At 33.9% G+C, this 21,536-nt stretch overlaps 1 protein-coding gene across 4 annotated transcripts in view; it reads right to left on the reverse strand.

Annotated features, from left to right (window-relative positions):
• LOC145268699 (uncharacterized) overlaps positions 1-21,536 on the reverse strand; it is a 444,413-nt gene that overhangs the window by 351,637 nt on the left and 71,240 nt on the right. The gene's annotated exons all lie outside the window — the stretch shown is intronic.

Below are 21,536 nucleotides of genomic sequence, written 5' to 3' on the forward strand. Positions count from 1 at the left end.
AGTGTGGAGATTTGATGAAGTGTTTACTTAAGGGGGCGGTTCATTAGGAATTTCTTAACGTTGGACTTGAACACATCCAAGTTGTAGTCCGGTGGGAAGCAGGCAGACGGAACAGAGTTCCACAGGCGTGCAGTTCTAAGAAAGAAGCTTTGTTCATGGAATCCACGTTTTGATTTAGGCACAGATAAAGAGTGGGGGAAATTTTTCACAGTGGATTCAGCTAGACGGGTGTTTTTCGTGAAAGATTGGCGAGGGGGGACCAGAGATTGGAGTTCAAACGAGCACCTGCCATGGAAATAACGATAAAACAAGGATAGGCTCGCAACGTCTCTTCTGTGGGAAAGAGGTTGCAGGGTAGAGAAAAGGGCATCCCCCACTAAGCCACGAAGTCTATTTTGTACTCTGTCAAGGCAGGATAGGCTGTTTTTAGCAGCTCCTGCCCAGATATGGCAACAGTATTCCATCCTTGGACGTACTTGCATATTTCCTCCTTTTAATTACAACGACGTTGACATAAGTGTTTGTAGTTTTACTAATTGATCGCAGGTCATCTCGATGAATGGGTTTGATTGTTGAAAGACCCGAAACTCCCAATGAACCTAAACAGACTACGTGCAGAACTAACACGTATTTCACAAACGAATATACATACGTATTATCATTGATTGATATTAGAAAAAGCAATGGAAGAGAAAAAATAAATATATAATGCATTTTCATTGGCTTACATTCTTCTCAATCCCCACCACCCAACTCTCATTCCCAGAAACACCAGTTATCCATAAAGATTGTGATCGCTTTGGTTGGTTCAATATTTACTGTCTGAGCTTCGTTGTTATTTTATTTGTTTTTATTTTCCGTCTATCTTTTTTTTTTTTCTTTTTTTTTTTTATAGAAGTTTCTTGTCCGCAGCCATCATCTCTCGGAATTTTTTATTTATTTATTTTTTTATTCCCTCATTCTTATCGAATTGGATAGTCTCGTTTTACAGTTCACCAAATATTGATCGCAATTTTATTGATCAGGCCCAGTCAGTCTTAAAGTTTATGCACACGTTTATCTCTTGTAGGGGACACTATGGTTGCCACTTGGCGAAAAGCAAGATTTTTTTCAGTAAAAAGGTATTGAACCCTCTTGGCAATCAGTATTGTAAAAAAAAAACAAAAAAAAAAAAACAAAAAAAAACAAAACAAAAAAAAAAACAAACAAACGAATTCATCATTAAGCGATAAATTTTTTCCACTAATAACAGCCAGCAAAGATATATATATATATATATATATATATATATATATATATATATATATATATATATATATTACAAAACATGGAATCAACTCACTCCTGAGTTTTGTTTTTTTTTTCTTTTTAAATCAAGGCAAAAGATTAAATTTGAGGGATGGTGGGAGATATGGGAGGAGTAAGGAAGTCAGAACACCAGAGTTGGTTGGTCAAATGTAGATTATGTAGCCAGACTTTGTGACCACCCTGTATATCTATCTATCTATCTATATATATATATATAGCTATATCTATCTATCTATCTATATAGCTATATCTATCTATCTATCTATCTATATAGCTATATCTATCTATCTATCTATCTATATAGCTATATCTATCTATCTATCTATCTATATAGCTATATCTATCTATCTATCTATCTATATAGCTATATCTATCTATCTATCTATCTATCTAGCTATATCTATCTATCTATCTATCTATCTAGCTATATCTATCTATCTATCTATCTATATAGCTATATCTATCTATCTATCTATATAGCTATATCTATCTATCTATATAGCTATATCTATCTATCTATATAGCTCTATCTATCTATCTATCTAGCTATATCTATCTATCTATCTATCTAGCTATATCTATCTATCTATCTATCTATCTAGCTATATCTATCTATCTATCTAGCTATATCTATCTATCTATATATATATATATATATATATATATATATATATATATATCTTACACAATAGTTATTGATTTCAGTTACAAACTCCTAACTCTGCTTGGAAAATGAATTCAGGCAGTAATAAATGACATCCAGACTAATCGGTCTAATCTGTCGTAACAAGATTTGATTCTCACAAACGACAAGATTTACATCACTTCCTATCAGACGGAAATTCCTCAGAATTGTTTTCCGATTGGCCAACAAGAAAATCAGTGGAAAAAAAAGAAGCCACGCATATTTTCATCTAATTGATATTTATCTAAAATCTCGAGCCGCACAAAACCGGGGAAGTACTGATAAGTCTGCGATTGACCTTGTCAAAGAGATAAGAAAACTAAGAAAGGTTCTTCTGGTTGAAGACTTACTCGCAGGTGGTAAACTGGGTTAGTTTAATTTTTCAGGATGGCAACCCGCATTGAAAACCAACCAATGATAAAATTAAGTCAATACCAGAATTTTAAGTACGCAGGATTCTTTGAAAAATGTTAATTTGGCAACTTGTGAGGGTTGATAATTTGCATTAGTTGGACCATTCAAATTACTCTTTGCATCTTAGATGTTTTTCTTCACGGCTCAGTAGATGTAACCTCCAACTTTTACTTAAAAAAAAAATTAAATAAATAAAAAAGAGCAAGTGTAGTATCTGTTCTTTTACCTTTCTGGACTTTTCGATCAGTGAAGAAATCCTTCTAGAATAAAGCAACATTTTTGTCTCAATTCAGAGTAATTGAACTTTTGTGGGGGTTGGATTCAATCCCATATTAAAAACCAATATTGTGTCTAACTCTGCCCTGATGGGGAGACAATCAAATAAGCATCCACTGACATTAAACTAAAAATAACGACTAGATTTGGCATTTGAACCAAGCAGGTTACTTTTGTTTGTTTTTAATGTGAAAACTAGTGATGGAAGAATGCAAATTTTTTTTCCTATTCCGATACAATTACACTGCACAACAGATTTCAGATTAAAAAAAAAAAAAGGGGGGGGTAAATATCCAGATACGCTACTACAGAACACCGACCACTCTAATTTGTTTTTTTTTTATAGGTAATTGAGGTCGCTGACAACGAATAGTCAAACTTGGGGCAAATTTACCGTTTGCATGGTATTAACCCTCGAACCCACGAATAACTTTCCACCATTTTGCAGCTTGCGCGTGCGCTGCAGCATGAACGACGGCTTGCTTCACCTAGCAAACTGCCTTCTCACATGGCGTACCAATCCAAAAATTACGGACTGACATTTTTTTTTTTAATGACTTACAGTTAAAGAAAAGTACAACAAATTGGGGGACTTATTTTTTTTTTTTTTTGTCTCGCGTAGTTTTTAATGTGGTTTACAAAAACATAAGCACCAAACATCTTTGTTTTTCATTCTTTTTTTGCGGGAGGGGGATTCAATTATAGAACTTATGTGGCTTAATAGGTGCTTTTGCAGTTTAGTTAAACGTTTTTCCGTCAGTAACGCACCGACATTTACCAATTAGAATACCATTTAACATTTTCCGAAGATTTTACTGTGTACATTGGGGGCGCGAGCGGGGGGGGGCGGATGTGATGTGTGTTATTGTTTTTAATTTTTGGATAATCGCAAAAATCCATGTAATCTATATATCTTTAAAAGTGAAATTGTGTCTATACATTTCCCTACCAAACTACTCTTAATTTTAAGTCTACAGACTCGAGATTTGAAATAAGGAGTATTGAGATTTGGGAAAATCTTTTAATCGATTTTCGAACATAAATTTGGCTGTCAAGGGGTCAAAGTTAAATGATTAGACCTTTGAAACTCTACCAAACTACTCTGCCAACTTTGGTTGGTTGGTTGCTTTTGTTTTACGGCATATCAACCCTTTTCAGGTTATTTAATGCCGAATCCAAAGATTCGGAAGAAATTTTTTTTTAATAGAATATATTTGTTGTTTTCACGTCAGTTTCTATTTAACCCATAGTTGGGACCCTAACAGGTACTACCACTCCGGGTCAGAGTGGACCTGGGAGCAAAGGTAATTAAAGAGTGGCTCCACACTCCCCAAAGCCCACAAGCTGGGGCCTCACCACTGGATATAGTTTAAGGTCATATCCAGGACCCCCATTGAGGGACTTTTACCCTCTGCAGGGAGGCAGTCAGCGTATTCTAATGCCCCACCGACAGGGCCGTCTGCCAACTTTGGGTCTAAATGCTTGAAATTTTAGATGTAGGTTACTTAGACATGGATCAAACTTTTTAATTTGATTTGAACCCAATACAATAAATGTTAAGGGTCAAAATTGAGGTTCAAGTTTAAAAAATTGACCTCTACGTGGCCAATTTTTGGTCTAAACATTTGACATTTTACATAAAGTATATTCAGACATAGGTCAAGCTTTTTAATCGTTTTGGGGCGAAAATTTGGCTGTAAAGGGGTCAAAGTTCAAAATATTTTACCTTTGCGTTCTCTAGCAAACTATTCAGCCAATTTTGGGTCTAAAACATTTGAGATTTGACATTAAGACACGCAGAAAGCTTTTTAATCAATTTTTGGACGAAAATTTGGCTGCCAAGAGGTCAAATTTGAAAGTGTTGACCTTTGCAGATTCTAACAAACTTCTTCACCAATTTTGGGTCTAAACACTTGAAATTATAGATGTAGGTTACCTGGATATTAGTCAAACATATATATATATATATATATATATATACACACATATATATATATATATATACGCACACTAAGTTATGAACAGTACATAGGGTCCGAGCAAAACAAGGCTGAACTACTAGTGTGTACATATATTTTTTTACAAAAGTGAAAATACACTGGGAGAGGGGAGGTGTACATTATACAAATAGATCTTTCCAATTATTCTTTCCTTTAATCTTTTCCTCGTAATCGATCGAAAATATTGATTTTATAAACTCATTGTGAAAGTTTCATCTAGATTTTTCTACTTGTGCCATTTTTACTTATCTATCCGTGCCATTTTTATCCGATTCTATTTTATGATTTATAGATTACTGGTGGTTCAAAAATAATTTATATCAATAACAATCTTGGCCTTCAGGACAAGATCAAAGTGTAGTATCTGTTCCGGCAGATACTGCAAGCAAAGACCATATGTGGGGGCGACCCCACACATAAGACCTTGGTCAATATAGGGGCAACCCTTTATACCAATTGTCACTATCCAGCTCCCCTACTCCCTGGGGAGCTGGTCCCCATTTTCCCCTTCACTCCTCACATTAAAAATCGCCCTTGTGCCTAATTTGCTCGGTGGGGGAGCAAATAAATACCTGGCCTTCGGGACAAGATCAAAGTGTAGTATCTGTTCTTCAGATGTTGCACTTCCATTTCTTGTTCTCTGTCAGTGGAGAAGAAATCCTTCACGACTGAGACAACTTTTATTTTTTGTTCCTTTTCTCCACATTAAAAAAAGACCCTGGTGTCTAACTCTGTCCCGTGGGGAGGCATTGTAAATAGGAACAATAAAGGTCAGAGGTTAGATTGACTGAAACGTGAAATTCACTCAAGATGACAACAGTAGACGATGAATACAAATACGAAAACTCATATTTGCTGCATGCTATTGGTTTTTCTGTCCGAACCCTAATTTTTTTTTTTCACTATCCAGGAAAACATCAGCTTTACAAAAACATTTAAATATATTTCTCATTCCATTGGAGTTTCCACAGGTCCTGCTAGTGGATATTATTACAACAGATTTTTTTAAATTATGTTAGTACTCAATGGCAAAAATATCTAAAATCGAGATGACTTCCCCTTATCCTGTGCGTTTATGGAGAGGGGGGGGGTACAGAATCTTTTTTTTTTTTCCTAATCTACCCTACTTAAATTTAAGAGACAGATATACCTAGTGTGCAAGATGAGGAAAGAAAAAGAGATAAACCATTCTTTCATCAGACAAAAGTCAACTTCCTCTCATACACAGTTCATGAATCGATCGACGTTTTAGGATTTATAGCAAAATTAAAATTTCCAGTTTTCAGAGAGAACTTTCATAAGAGGGAAAAGGAAGACAAAGAAGGACAGGGGGGGGAGAAAGAGAAAAAGCAGGAAGAGAGAAAAAAATAAAATAAAATCATAACAAAAAAAAGGTAAAAACATAAAAAGGAATGAGAAATAAAATACAGTCAAATAAAAAAAATGCGATAAGGCTCCAGCGATTTGGCAGAAATCAGCTCATTTCCTTATAAAAGAAAAATAAAATAAATAAATAAAAATAAATAAATAAAATAAATAAATAAATAAAAGAAAAAATAGATAAATTTTTTAAAAAATAAATAAAAAAAAAAATGACCAAGAGGAAATATGCATCCATATAAAGTTCTAACGATTTGAATGAAAATTCGCCTTTTTGATTAAAAATAAATAAATAAATGGTTGGTTGTTTTTGTTTTACGGCATATCAACCCTTTTCGGTTTATTTAATGCCGAATCCAAAGATTTTGAAGAAAGATTTTTTAATAGAATATATTTGTTGTTTTCAAGTCAGTTTCTATTTAACCTATAGTTGGGACACTAACAGGTACTACCACTCCGGGTCAGAGTGGACCTGGGAGCAATGGCAATTAAAGAGTGGCTCCACACTCCCCAAAACCCGCAAGCTGGGGCCTCACCATCGGATATAGTTTAAGGTCATATACAGGACCAAATAAATAAATAAAATCGAAAAAAAAAAAAAAAAAAAAAAAACAGAATTCATATTCCTGGTAACAGATTAGACGGGAGAAGAGGGAAGTATCGTAGACGTCAAGGGTTGATATGTCACAAATTAACCAATTTCCTTCTTGTGTTTCTTTAATTCTTATAAATTAGATTATGGTTAACGAGGCTTGGTAAAAGACATTAAACCTCACACGCTTTGACCTTCATTCCAATATTCTACAAATAAACTTTCACATAAAAGAAACGCATGGCAGATAAGAGCAAAAAGATAAGGGCAATCACGTTACACTTGTTGGGCTTCCTTGTGCTCGCAATAATCACGGTTTCATCCTCATATATAACAGGCACAAATCTAATACATAAACGGCTATATGCCTGTCTGTCTCCATATTTTCAAACTATCTCCTCCGAAAGTAAAAGTTGCAGAGTGGCGCTAGGGGCCTAAAATGATTGGATTTTTTACGAACCGTTCTTTTATGGGTCGTTAGCCGGTTAAAATTGTTTTTAAAAAGCCAAAAATGAGTCAAGATTTAAAAAAAAAAAAATCGTTAAACATTTTGTACATTCATCTTAGTTTAATTTTAATCGGATTATATGCGCGTTACGTTGGTACAGTGGTAACATCACCAACTGTGAATGCTACAGTTTCGGTTTCGATTCTAGCTCATGGCACCTAAATATATATATTTTTTTACTTTTGAAATCATGACTATTATTATATACGAAATCTGGACAAATTACAATATATTTGGGCATATTTTATGCCCGGTCAAAGCTGGGCGCCCTCCCAACTACTTATATATAACTATTTTTTTTTTTTTTATAAATATTAATTATTTGTATACCTACAGACACTAGTGTTTCGTGCTTACACAATAATCAATGTAGGAAATAATTAATCATTAGCCACCGTTGTTTTCGTATGCTAACATCTTTCCTCCAGGCCACCGGCAATTAGCACAAAATTTAAAGGAAATTAAGTACCTATTAATGCCAACTCGTAAGCATTCACGGTAAACAGTCATAGTGTTCAATGACAGGAAGTTAGAATGATACGTTGGAGTTAAAGTTGGACTCCGTAAAGGGGACCCAATCTTAATTTCTTTAAAGGGCTTTATAGCTATATATATATATATATATATATATATATATATATATATATATATATATATGTGTGTGTGTGTGTGTGTGTGTGTGCGCGCGCGCGAAATTCTGTTAAAAATCAGAAAACTCACCTTTATCACTTCCTCCTACATTTCTATGGCTTTCCCCTATAAACTGAGCTTGCTTCATCAACTGTTCTACATTTACTAAACTAAGAACACTCATCCACTCTTTCAAAATGACCATACCATCAAAGTCTCCTGCTTTTGACACATTTTCTCTTACTGTCTAGATTTTTCTGTTTTGTTAATTTCAACTGCATTTGCTGCTGTTAACGTTGGCAGTGTGGTTTGTTGCTTGCATTAGCAAAGAACAAACCACACGGTTAACTTCATGGCAGGGTTCAGATCTCCCGACCGGCTGCTGTAATCGTAACTCCCTGCACTGATGATTCCCAAAAGGACGAAACACTAGTGTCTGTAGGTATCTATATATTAATAGGATAGCCTATGTGTTATTTATTCTGTGTCTCACGCTTACATCCGAGTGACTGTCGTTTAATTGTTATGGACTTCCATTTCTTGTAATAAATAATTTTACCAAGAATTCCCCATAAGTTTTGGTTTCGATAATAGCCGAAGGAACTCAAGTTATAGATTTTTTTTTTTTTCATAAGTTTTGGTTTCAGTTCTGATTTAAGCTGACGCACCCAAGTCATATGGATATACTTTTTAATTTTTGAAATCGCAACTTAATATTATAAAAATTAATAGAACATTAACTCTGTAATAATATATACGAAATCTGTAAGAATTAAAATATCATATTTAAGCGTACTTTACGACCGGGCTATGCTGGGCGTCCCTGCTAGCTTAGATAAATACTTTTGCAGTTTTAACAAAAAAGCTAAAATAATATCAATGTCTCCATTTACACTGAACATCTACAGAATGCCAACATCAATATATTACGTATGAATGAGTCCTCTGTGGAATTTCCACAGGTCTCGCTAGTTTTAATTATTAAATTAATTAAAATGACATTTAAAATCGACTCAAAGGCATGGCCGATCTTTCGTTTCACTGTAATAATATAAACACCTTTAAATGAAGTCTTAAAGTTAAAGAGTTAAACACTAATAAATAAAAAAAATTGGGGTTTGTATTACTGTACACATAGATTCGAAAAAGTTGTCAAAAAACAAATATATAACAAATAAATGTTATCAAAGGCAACATAAGTTACTTTTCTGCCAAACTGGATATATTTTTTGTGTTTTTATTCAATTTTCCAATACATCGGTAAACATTGTATGCTTTTCGAGCTGAATAAACATGTTAAATTGAATAAAAACACAAAAATTATATCCAGTTTGGTAGAAAAGTAACTTAGCTTGCCTTTGATAACATTTATTTGTTATATATTTGTTTTTTGACAACTTTTTCGAATCTATGTGTACAGTAATACAAACCCAAAAATTGTTTCCTACTCGCCATTGATTTTAAATAAACAGGACTTTAAGTTTGTTTTTTTGTTGTTGTTTTTTTTTTCAAATAGCGACTAGAAATAATAAAACGCTAATCTTTTGGCGATTGTATTTCTTTCACTGACAATTTTTCAACGCTCATTACCGAGTGAAAAATCTTTTCAACCATTATTTAAAAAAAAAAAAAAAAAAGTTTATTTTTTAAAACGAGTTTTTTTTTTAACGATAAAGGCCGTTTTAAAACACCTGAAGAAATTCGAATGTTCATACCTTCAAGTTTCAACATAAAATTCGGTTCATATTTAGAATTACGCTTATTGGAAAAAATAAATAAATAAATAAATAAATAAATACAGAAAAATCTTTATGATGTGTGTACTTACTTGTAACAATTAAAATGTCATATTCCAAAAATAACGTAAGTTTGGCTATTAACTTTTCTATTTGGCTAGTAAAAAAATAATTAGTTGCCAAAGGTCAATTAAAGATAAATTTGTCCGTAGAGCCCTGATAAAGGAAAAATAAAAAACCTGTCTTTAAAAAAAAAAAAGTAAATCGTTTTGAAAACGATTGCTTCTTCTATTTACAATGCCTCCCCACGGGACAGAGTTAGACACCAGGGTCGTTTTTTAACGTGGAGAAAAGGAACAAAAATAGAAATTGTCTCAGTCGTGAAGGATTTCTCCTCCACTGACAGAGAACAAGAAATTAAAGTGCAGCAATCTGAAGAACAGATATTTATTTGCTCCCCCACCGAGCAAATTAGGCACAAGGCCGATTTTTAAAGTGAGGGGTGAAGGATGGGGACCAACTCCCCGGGGAGTAGGGGAGCTGGATAGTGACAATTGGTATGAAGGGTTGCCCCCTACATTGACCAAGGTCTTATATGTGAGGTCGCCCCCACATATGGTCTTTGCTTGCAGCATCTGCCGAAACAGATACTACACTTTGATCTTGTCCCGAAGGCCATAGTTTTGAAAACGATTGTTTTGTGTTCGATATTCATCTTCCAATTTGGTACTGTGCTCTGAAAGAAAGATGGCGAACAGACAGAGACAAATTTTGTATTTATTTTTTTAACTGGCTTTTCAAACTCATTTTTCCCTATTCAAACAAATACGAGATCAATGGGTGATCAACAGTTCACTTTTTTTTCTTGTATATCTTTCTTTATCTTATATTTATTATGCCAGACATACTTTTAGAATGAATTATTGTTAACAACAAAAAAAAAAGAAAAAACACTAAAAACGATTACACACATAAATATATACATGAAAAATGAAAATAATTTGTGTGTGTGTGTGTGTGTGTATAATATATAATATATATTACATACACACACACTATGTATATAATATATATTATATACACACACACTAGAAGGGCGTCTGGCATTGCCTGGTCGTAAGATACGCTTAAATATATTTTAATGTATGCAGATTCCGTATTAATATTATAAAGCCAATAATATTATATTGTACCCAATATATAGTAGTGATTTAAAAAAAAAAAAATAAATAAATAAAAAAATACTTGGATGCCATCAGCTAGAATCGAAACCAAAACATCGCGTTTCAGGCTTAGTTGAAAAGTAAATAAGTAATTGTGTGTGTGTGATTGTATTGTGGTTAATCCAATAAAACTCGAGCGTTTCCTTCCTTTTTTTTACTCTCTCTAGTTTTCCTCAAAGAAAAAAAAAAGATATATTTGCAAAAATACAAAAAAATATAAACAAACACATACCTTCATATTGAAAAACAGTCGATGATGGATTTTGAAAGAAATCGCAGCCAAAACATGTATGCACATATGTAGCCAATGATGTTTGTATAATTACAGAAAATTATACAACTTACACATATACACACACACACGAGTATACACAAACAGTAGAAATATATAACTAGACTAATACCCGTTTCAGAAAGGGTAAAATTATTGCCTAAAACAGAACAGTTTTGCACAATTTTCATGTCCCTTTATGAAGATTAAAATCAAGATATAATAAACCTATTGTCTAGAATCCTTATTACATGATTTTGATTCGAAACTTAAGCTTAAAAGGTCTTAAGAAATTCACATTCAGAAAATCGTGCTTAAGATGTAACGTATTAAAATCAAGGCAAATTTGAAATTCAATTAGGCGGTTTCATTCATTATACTTTTTGTTAAATTGCACAAACGTCGAGGGTATCGGATTTTTTTTAACAAAAGCCTTTCTGACCCTTTTTTTTTTTTTTAACTTCCTTTGCATTAGTAGATATCCCTAGATGTAAGAAAGTTTTCTACTCTAGACCTGCTAGACTTTGGAACTCCCTTCCGGGATTCTGCTTCCCCAACTGTACTGACATGCAGAAGTTCAAGTGTAATGTGAACAGACATCTTGCTGTTCATCTACCTACATAATACCCCTGCAATTTATGTCCACGATAGTAGCCCCCTACTTCAAAGTGGCACTGTGCCTTGTTTGGGGTGAACATTTAATTTATACACATATATAAAATTAGTAATTTAAATTTTATGATGTGAAATGGTTGAATTTCAAATCTAGAATTTTAATTATATGCAAGACAAAGAATACATTTCAATAAGTATATTTCCTTAACCTGTAGGTTTTCCATGTTTACCCATCTCAGAGGAAAAAATATTAGCAAATATTATAATTTGCTAAATGCAATAAACATAGAAAATCATAATTAAAACCATTAAAATATTTGCTAATATTTTCTGAGGAGATGGGTGAACATCAAAAATTTATAGGTTAAGGAGAGATATACTTATTGAAATGTATTCTTTGTCTTGTATATAATAAAAAAAAATGAAATTTGACAGTTTCACATCATAAAATTTAAATTACTAAATTATGATTTATTTACTCTATCTGGTATATTGAGCAATTCTCATTTAGCTGAGATTGTCTTTATAAAATATTACAGCCAATAATATTTTGTAAGACCGATAATCACTGGATTTGCATAACAGTAGATTTATTGCATTTCATTATTCTTCCAGATTACAACCGTCTTCCAAAATTCATAATGATCGGTTACTTAGTTTAGGAGTGAATCCAGAACATACAAATATACAAACATATGTAACTTTACATATAGACATAGAATAGTGTGATAAGACAAACCATACGAATGGCTTAATTAAATTAAGCAAAAGCAAGTGTAGACTCGTCTCAATTCCTAATTGCAAACTCACGTTTCCAGAAACAAATATTAAAAAGGATCAACACCTTATCTAAATATGTACATACCCAACAATAATATTGACATAACTCACACCTCCCTCTCCAATCCAAAATCGTGGTGACCCTAAAAGTTAATAAAGCACCAACAATCATCTGTTAGCAGTATAACAGATGGGAAACCTAGCACTTAAATCCGAACAAGGTAGACCAATTCTATCATAGGTGCAGTCTTATTTTGTAGATGACTAGCGGACCGTTTGGCGTTGCCCGGTCGTAAAATACTTAAATATATTTTAATTCATCCAGATTTTATATTTATTCTTACAGAGCCAATTCTCTGTCATTATATTGTACGCAATACAAAGTAATGATTTCAAAAGTTTAAACAAATAAATGAATAAAAAAATTATGTGCCATGAGCTAGAATTGAAACCAAAACAATTAGCACTCTTGCTAGAGTCATCATTATTTGAGCTATCACAGAGATAAGATTAAAATTTAAGTGATTTCAATGTATAAATGTATATTTGCGCATGCATAAAACTAACAAGTTTAGACGACTGACTCCTGCCAAGGTCAATTTTTTTCTTTAATTTTGACCCCTTAGCAACCATTTTTATGGGCTGAAAACTAAATCGAATTTGTCCCACAGGTCCAAATCCCTTACATATCAAGTTTAAAGTCTGTAGATGCTTTGATCCCCATCTGGCATCAATTGAAATGGATGGCTCTCGTTTTGGGGAGGCTCCATGTTTTGACAAGCTTCTGGGTTTGACCTTTACTCCTGATCTGAAATAGAACACGTACATCAGGTCTGTTGCCAAGGACACTGAGAAAATGGTAGGATTCTTCTACCGCTCCAGAAAATATCTCACTACTGATGCAATTCTCTATCTGTATAAAAGCCAAGTATGTCCAAGGATGGAGTACTGTTGCCACATCTGGGCAGGAGCTGCTAAAAACAGCCAATCCTGCCTTGAAAGAGTACAAAATAGACTTTGTGGTTTAGTGAGGGATGCCCTTTTCTCTTCCCTGCAGCCTCTCCCCACAGAAGAGACGTTGCGAGCCTGTCTTTGTTTTATCGTTATTTCCATGGCAAGTGCTCGTCTGAGCTCCAATCTCTCATCCCCCCCCTCGCCAATCTTTCACAAGAAACACCTGTCTGGCTGGAACTACTGTCAATAATTCTCCCCACTCTTTATCTGTGTCTAAATTCAAACGTAGATTCCATGAGCAGAGCTTCTTTATCAGAAGTGCACGACTGGAACTCTCTTCCGTTTGCCTGTTTCCCACCTGACTACAACTTGGATGTCTTCAAGTCCAACATAAACAAATTCTTGACAAACTGCCCCTTTAAGACACTATCAAATCTCCAATACTAATGATTACTACAATACTATCTCATTGATTACTGTACATGCAATAACCCTTATCCCTGAGTGGCCTCCGGGCCTTGATAAGTGGTGACGCCCTCCCCCCCCATGTAAAAAAAAAAGAAGTTTGGTAGAGACCGTCCCACACACAAGGTCACTTATATAATATATATATATATATATATGCATATATAAATATACATACATACACACGCGTGCGTGCGTGCGTATATATATATATATTACACACATATATGGCTGTGTATGCTAGCACTTTTACATCTTAAATGCTATACAATTATACACAATGTAGAAAATATACATAAATAGAACAGAGCGTAATAGTGAAATCAAACAATGTTGAATAAGAAACCGTAAAAAAAAAAAAAAAAAAAAAAATGAATCGTTCACCTGACACTCATAAACCCTTATCCTCAAGTGACCTTTAAGCCTTGATAATCGGTGATTTCCTAGTAAAACAAACTGAGCTTCCAGGAGTGAAAAGTTTACTTTTACTACGTGCAAAAATTTTTTTTTAAATCCAAGGTGTGATTGAGAAAAGTGCGAACAAATTGACAGATGAACGATTTGGGGGCAATTTTACCCCTATAATGCCCCCTAAGGGGGCAACCAAAGTTATCCCGGAAAATTTATTCTGGCAAAAATTTACTTTAACCATAACATGTTTGTGCAAATTTTTTTAAAATTAAAAAAGTGGTTATAGACTAAAGTGCGAACAAACGAACGGGAATGAATTACTAGGTCTAATCCCTCCTTTGTCAGGGATGGCGGAGCAAAATTCCTAGTAAAAAAAAAAAAAAAAAAAAAAAAGACCCGATTTGGTTGAAACATCGCTCTCATGATAATGTGAAGCCCACGCCCAAGAAGCTCAGTTACTTCAAAAATTATATATAAACACATGCACATGTTTATAGTGTTTCTTCTCAGCTGTGATACTCAAGATGGATGCTGACATTTTCAAATCCCATCTCTGCATCCACATTTAACTGACATTTAAAATCTTATAAACGTGCAAACATATTTCTACTTTGTACGCCCCCATCCCGGAGATCACCCAGAAAAGAAACCGCCTAAGACATTTTGAGTACACATATCGCTCCCCCACACAAGCCCCTTTTTTTCTCCCCTCCCATTAAATTTGTACAAAATCAAAAATAGTCAGAACATTGAAAAGATATGAGGTTGACATTTTGGTAAGAATAAAGAAATGAAGACCATTTCTACTTGCCACAGATATAATCGATGTGTCTGTATGTGTGGTTAGGTGCCGAAATACTATATATATATATATATATATATATTAGAGCGAGCGCCCGGTATTGCCCGGTCGTAAAATACGCTTTAATATATTTTGATTAATGCAGATTTCGTATTTATTATATTGGACCCAATATATAGTAACGATTTAAGTAAAAAAAAAAAAAAAAAAAAAAAAAAAAAAAAAAAAAAACAGACTTATGCGCCACCACCGAGAATCGAAACCAAAACGTTTAACTTACGATTTGTTTTTTGCTTCAGCCGTTAATGCCTGAGCTATGAAGACATGTTTGTTGCAAGGCTAAAAATTAAAACACAAACCAATAGCTAATACGTTATGCATGCATATTCGTAATGCCGGCGTTCGACTTTCATCTGAAAAATTTCATTATTTTTTTTTTTTTTTTTTTTTTCCCCTAACCCTAACCCGGCAAACTTCATTCCCCCCCCCCCCACTTCTGTACAGATTTTCCCGGGCTAAAACCAAAATCTACAGTTCCACATGGGTTCAAATACTTTATATATGAAGTTTCATGTCTGTAGACCAAAAACTCTAGGGGGAGCTTAGTAGGCAAAATTTTGTAAACATACATATATACATACATACATTTAAATAAAAGGGGCGGAAATCTCTCAAAAGCTCTTTCATCTATCATCTCGTCAGGAGAGAATTGATAGTATAAAATTAAATAACATAATGCCGAAATAAAGAGCAAAAGGGGGGAACGAGTAAACGAGTACTAAAAGTGCCAGAAAGACGATTAAAAGTAAATTTAATTGGTGAAGAGAAAAAAGCGTTTAAAATGGCACCGCGAGGGAAGGACAAAAAAAAAAAAAAAAAAAAAAAAAAAAAAAAGGGTTATCAAATTTCCCCGAAGAGATTCAACGCCTTCACCGTATCCTTCTGCCGGCATAAAGATGGTTTACGAAAGGCAATAGAGACAGATTCCAAAATTCTTAAATGATTTTTGGAGTCCGCTCTATGCAGTACCTCAAACCACTGTTTTATACTGATTGGCACAACATGGATTATCAACCAAATGTTGGCCAATAGCAGAGTCCAAAGTTGTAGAGCAAGGGAGATTCATAGATCCTACTCTACCCTGTCTAATTTTAGAAGGAACGTGTTGGTTTATACGAGTCCTTAAATGCAAGGAGGTCCGGCCCACGTAACCAGCGTCACACTGGCATGAAAAACTGTATACAATGTTACCATTGAGGACGTAAGGCAAACTATCCTTGCAAAAAGGAGGAAACGCAGGTCTAACAGTATACACTAACCGCAAGGAAACAGCATGAAAGCAATTAGTAATGCTTCCAACAATCTGTCTGGCTATTTTCGTGGCATTATCCCCCATCCGTATATTAGAAAGAGTTTTGTGTTTGCTATAACCGTTTTATGCAAATATAAATCATGTAGAATATCTGCATGAATATAATTACATGTAATAGTTAACTAAAGTAAAATAATCCCATAAGAAAAAAAAAAAAAAAAGAATTAATTAAAATGAATGTTTAAAAGAATATGTAAATTAGCTACATCTTTTGCAAATGAATGCAATTCCACGACCCATATATAACGAAGTAGTATTTTTTTTGTAAATAAGAAAAAGGGGGGTTAATATATCAATACACACAGAAAAAAAAAAAAAATTATGGCAGTATAGGTATATATTCACGAAACCTCTGGCCTTGATGGAAGGGAGACCAAATATTTGCTGCTATGGTTTCAAATAATCTGAAATAACAGGAAGAGGAGACTTGATTCCAAGTATTTATCATGTGTTATATCTCCCCTCTTTTGGAAATAGAGTACGATTATGAATATCTCCAGTATCAAATAATCCTTATACACTGTGAAATTTACTTAATGTGTGAAAACCAAAAAAAGGGAGAAATAACATTTGAGAAATATTTGGAATCGCCCTTCCTCTTGCTGTTATTTCAGATCATTTGAAGACATAGCAAGTTTTAGTTTCCCTCCAAGGTTTTGGGAAAATATCAGATATTTTGTAATTCATATGCAAAACTAGGAAAACAAATAACTATGATTGAAACATTGGTAAAGGTGCAGTATCTTTCCACCCTAAAAAAATTCTGTTTAAAATTCCAGGAAACGAATAGTTTCCAAGATATGAAGAAATTAAGAGTTTAAGAAGTGGGAGTTCACTTTTCTACATTAATTTAACGTAAAATGGACACCCACTTTATAGCTACCTTTTTGGGGGAAGGGGAAGGGCGTCTGTCATTTATTTTTTTTAGGGGTGATGGTGTTTTTGTAATTGTGGCCTGGTAAACCAACACAAAACCTACCTTAAAAAACTAGTTTTCTATAGGTTTTCAGGTGTGCTGAAAACGGTATATAAGAAGTTCTACAAAAAATAGTAACCCCAGGAGAACCCCGGCTGGACATACAAAAATGTGAGCACTGATTTTGCTATATATGTATATATATATATATATATATATATATATATATATATATATATATATATATAAACGTACTACTGCATGTTTACCATTGCTTCTTTCTCAAGTTCGAGAGTTGGACATTTAGGTCGCCAACTTGGTCGAATGGCTTCTCTCCCTTTGATTCGATCCAGCTATGCTGGATGTTAACACTGCTCCTCTTGCTAGGTCGACCACTTGGACAGGCTCCAAGGACATCAAAGTTAAGGATTCTTCTTAACCACTTGCTGACTGCCATGCGTTGGATATAGCCAAACCATTCTTATCTTTTCCAGCATAGGTTTTTTTTTCTAATGAATTGAGGTCAAGCCTGCACCTCAGCTCATCGAGAAGGATTCTATCAGCAAGCTTTGAGAAGCATATCCATCGTATCATTTGCATGATCGATGCAGGTTAGTCGTGTAACGTTAACTGGAACAGGTCAAGTCTCACTAGCATACAGGAGAACGCCTCTGATACAGAGTGTTGTAAACAAAGCCTCTATTGTATAACGAGACGCTTCTGCTAGTGAGGATTCGGAAGAGCTCTCTAAATTTCTTCCATGCAGAACGGATTCTGGCAGTTATAGCATCACAATAACCACCTCTCTCACCATACACATCATCAAGATAGCAAAAAGTCTTAACTGCTTCAAGGTTCTCTCCCTGCAACTCTACTTGCTTGATATCCTGAATAGTGGGAATTGGCAGCAATTCCAAACACCTCATGGAGGTGACTGAAAGAATTATACACACATTGCATATTACACATACCCGAAGATGTACCCGGCGTTGCCCAGTGTCAAACGTAATGTTAAATTCCTTAAAAAAAAAAAAAAAAAAAAAAAAAAAAAAAAGAGACATGTGCATGCGAGTATTGTTTTTTCTAAACAGTTTACTTCTTGTAAGTAAAAAAAAAAAAAAAATACTCAAGCTGAGATCGAAACCAAAACCTAAAGACAGTGAGTCAAGTACGATAACCATTAGGCCAGCTTGACACAATCTCCAAAAAGGGTTTTTTTCAAACCTATTTATTAATAACATAAAAAAGCTGTCATGTTTCATGGCTGTGCATATGCATTTCTGAAACAGTTGACAAACAGAAAAAAAAAAAAAAAAACAATTACTCCCAAGTACAATTTTTCAATTTTGAGCCCTTAGTGCCCCACCCTTTTTTTGGGGGGGGGGGATGAAAACCGACTAAAGTTTTCTACATGTCTAAATCTATATATCTATAAAGGTGAAAGTGTGTGTGTCTGTGTGCATTTCCCTACACAATAACTGTCAATTTTCAGTCTACAGACTCGAAATTTGATATACAGGGTATGGAGATCTAGGAAAATCTTTGTAATCCGTTTTCGGCCAGAAATTTGGCTGCTAAGGAGTCAAAGTTCAACGATTTGACCTTTGAGAACTCTACCAAACTTCTCCGCCAATTTTGGGTATAAGCAGTTGAAATTTTAGATATAGGTTCCTTGAACATGGACTAACTTAATAACTTGATCTGAACCCAAAACAATGAATGTTAAGGGGTCATAATAGGGGTCAAAGTAAAAAAATTGACCTCTGTACTCTACCAAATTACTCGGACAATTTCTGGTCTAAAGATTTGAAATTTTACATAAGGGTATTCAGAGATAGGGCAAGCTTTTTAATTGGTTTGGGTCAAAAATTTGAGTTACCAATATCTATCTATATATATATGTATGTTTGCATGTCTGCCTAAAACTTTCAACAGAGGCGACAGATTTTCACAAGATCAGTATCGTTTTGAAACTCGACCCTTCAGACGACAAATACCGAAAAATTGGCTAAAAACATTAATTTCTTCACCCTCAACTGGGCTGCTTTTGTTGCCGATATTTTTGAAAGTCATCAACCTCTTTTTGATTGGCTAGCCTTAATTTAAATCTACGTCGCTTTCAGTTTGGCGGTGGTTGTAACAGCAAAGACGTCACGTTTTTTTTTTTCACATTCTTTTCCTCCTTCACGGTACTGGTTCGAGCCTGCCTCCTTACTATCACTTTTTTTTTTTTTGCTCAACACACACCTCCAAATACCCGTGCAACGCCAGGTACCCATGCTAGTATATATATCTCCATAATCAAATTTGGGCTAATGAAATTGTAAAACCACAGAGTCCGATCAAATATGGAAAACCAAAATGAAAGATCTTTTTTGTTATGTTGATTTGTGTGCTGGAGGTCAAGTAGATTCCAATCAAAATTTGCAGATGTTCTTGGAATGATATGGGGAACAATAACGCCGGCAACCATTCCTCGATCGGGTTGCCAAAAAGGTTTGCGTTTCTCATAAGCAATGAACGTTTCTTTTGAAACATTTTCTATGGATTCTGTGGAAAAAGCACACAGTCTGCTTCACAGGACAAATTACAAATCAGGTTCTTTTATGTTACAAGATCTATGGGGGAGTGGTCGCTTTGTTCCATGCAGTTAAAGATATTTTAAGAAAGCATTTCTATGTCTGACCTTATGATATTCAACAGCAATGTGTAAGTTTACCATAATATACGTGTGTGTGTGTGGGTATATATATATATATATATATATATATATATATATATATATATATATATATATAAAATGAAAATTACAATGGAATTTACCAAAATGATCCAAGATGGTAAAACTAAAGTAAATTATAAATATTAATTTAATATTTATAAAATTATCTCAGCCAGATAAAAAAGCTCGATAAAACCAAATAGGAAATAGAGCTTATAATATGAGTAAACAGTTAATAAAATATGTTAAAAAACACTTTGAAATGAGTTAAAAACATATTTAATCTGAAAAGGAAACACTAGATAAATGGATAGTCCTTAATCCGCGGAGTTTCGAAGAAATACTTTCCTTCTCATCAGAGGGTAGGAATTAGCAAAATGCGGGATTGGATTTTGCATGCAGAAGTTTTACATTTGGATTTTACCGTCACTGGATTTTTTATCTTCCACCAGACTATCCATTCGTGTGTAATCACCTTTTTCTTTACCACATTCCCTCTGCTTCACTTTGTTTTCAAGTAAGATCTTTGACTTACTTGTTTCATCAAATACTTCTGCATGCAAAATCCAATCCCGCATTTTGCTAATTCCTACCCTCTGATGAGAAGGAAAGTATTTCTTCGAAACTCCGCGGATTAAGGACTATCCATTTATCTAGTGTTTCCTTTTCAGATTAAATATGTTTTTAACTCATTTCAAAGTGTTTTTTTAACATTTTATTAACTGTTTGCTCATATATATAAGTTATAAAATATATATGGCGATTAAGCTACACTGAATATTCCGTGTTTCATCCACTCTAGGACTCTTCAGGCTTATGCGCGAATTTTGTGGTTGTTTGTCGTTTATATATATATATATATATATATGCGTATATAAAAACGACAAACGACCACAAAATTCGCGCATAAGCCTGAAGAGTCCTAGAGTGGATGAAACACGGAATATTCAGTGTAGCTTAATCGCCATATATATTTTATAACTTACTAACTAGCTCTACATACGTATTGAGCACTTTTGAAGTAAATACTTAAAGTTTACGCATAAATTTATACTTTCGTATATTAATTTTATGTGAGTAAATTTAGTTTTATATATATATATATATATATATATATATATATATATATATATATAATTACGTATATCTGCATAAATTTTATGCATTTATCTTCAGTATTTATTTCAACAGTGCTCAAGATGCGAGTAGAGCTAGGTAGTAAGTTTTGAAAAATAATGTTTAAATATAAATGAGCGAGAGAGAAAAAAGATACACATATACTAGCAGGCCGCCCGGCATTGCCCGGTCGTAAAATATGCTTAAATATATTTTGATTAATGCAGATTTTGTATTTATTATCATATTGGACCCAACGTATAATAATGATTTTAAAAGTTTCAAAAAAGACTCGTGAACATCGAAAATTGAAACCAAAACTTTTAGCATATGATTTCCTTTTTCCTTTGTCGTTAATGC

This window comes from Euprymna scolopes, chromosome 44 (genome assembly GCF_053919585.1).
Source record: "Euprymna scolopes isolate OS-2025 chromosome 44, ASM5391958v1, whole genome shotgun sequence".
Taxonomy (NCBI): domain Eukaryota; kingdom Metazoa; phylum Mollusca; class Cephalopoda; order Sepiida; family Sepiolidae; genus Euprymna; species Euprymna scolopes.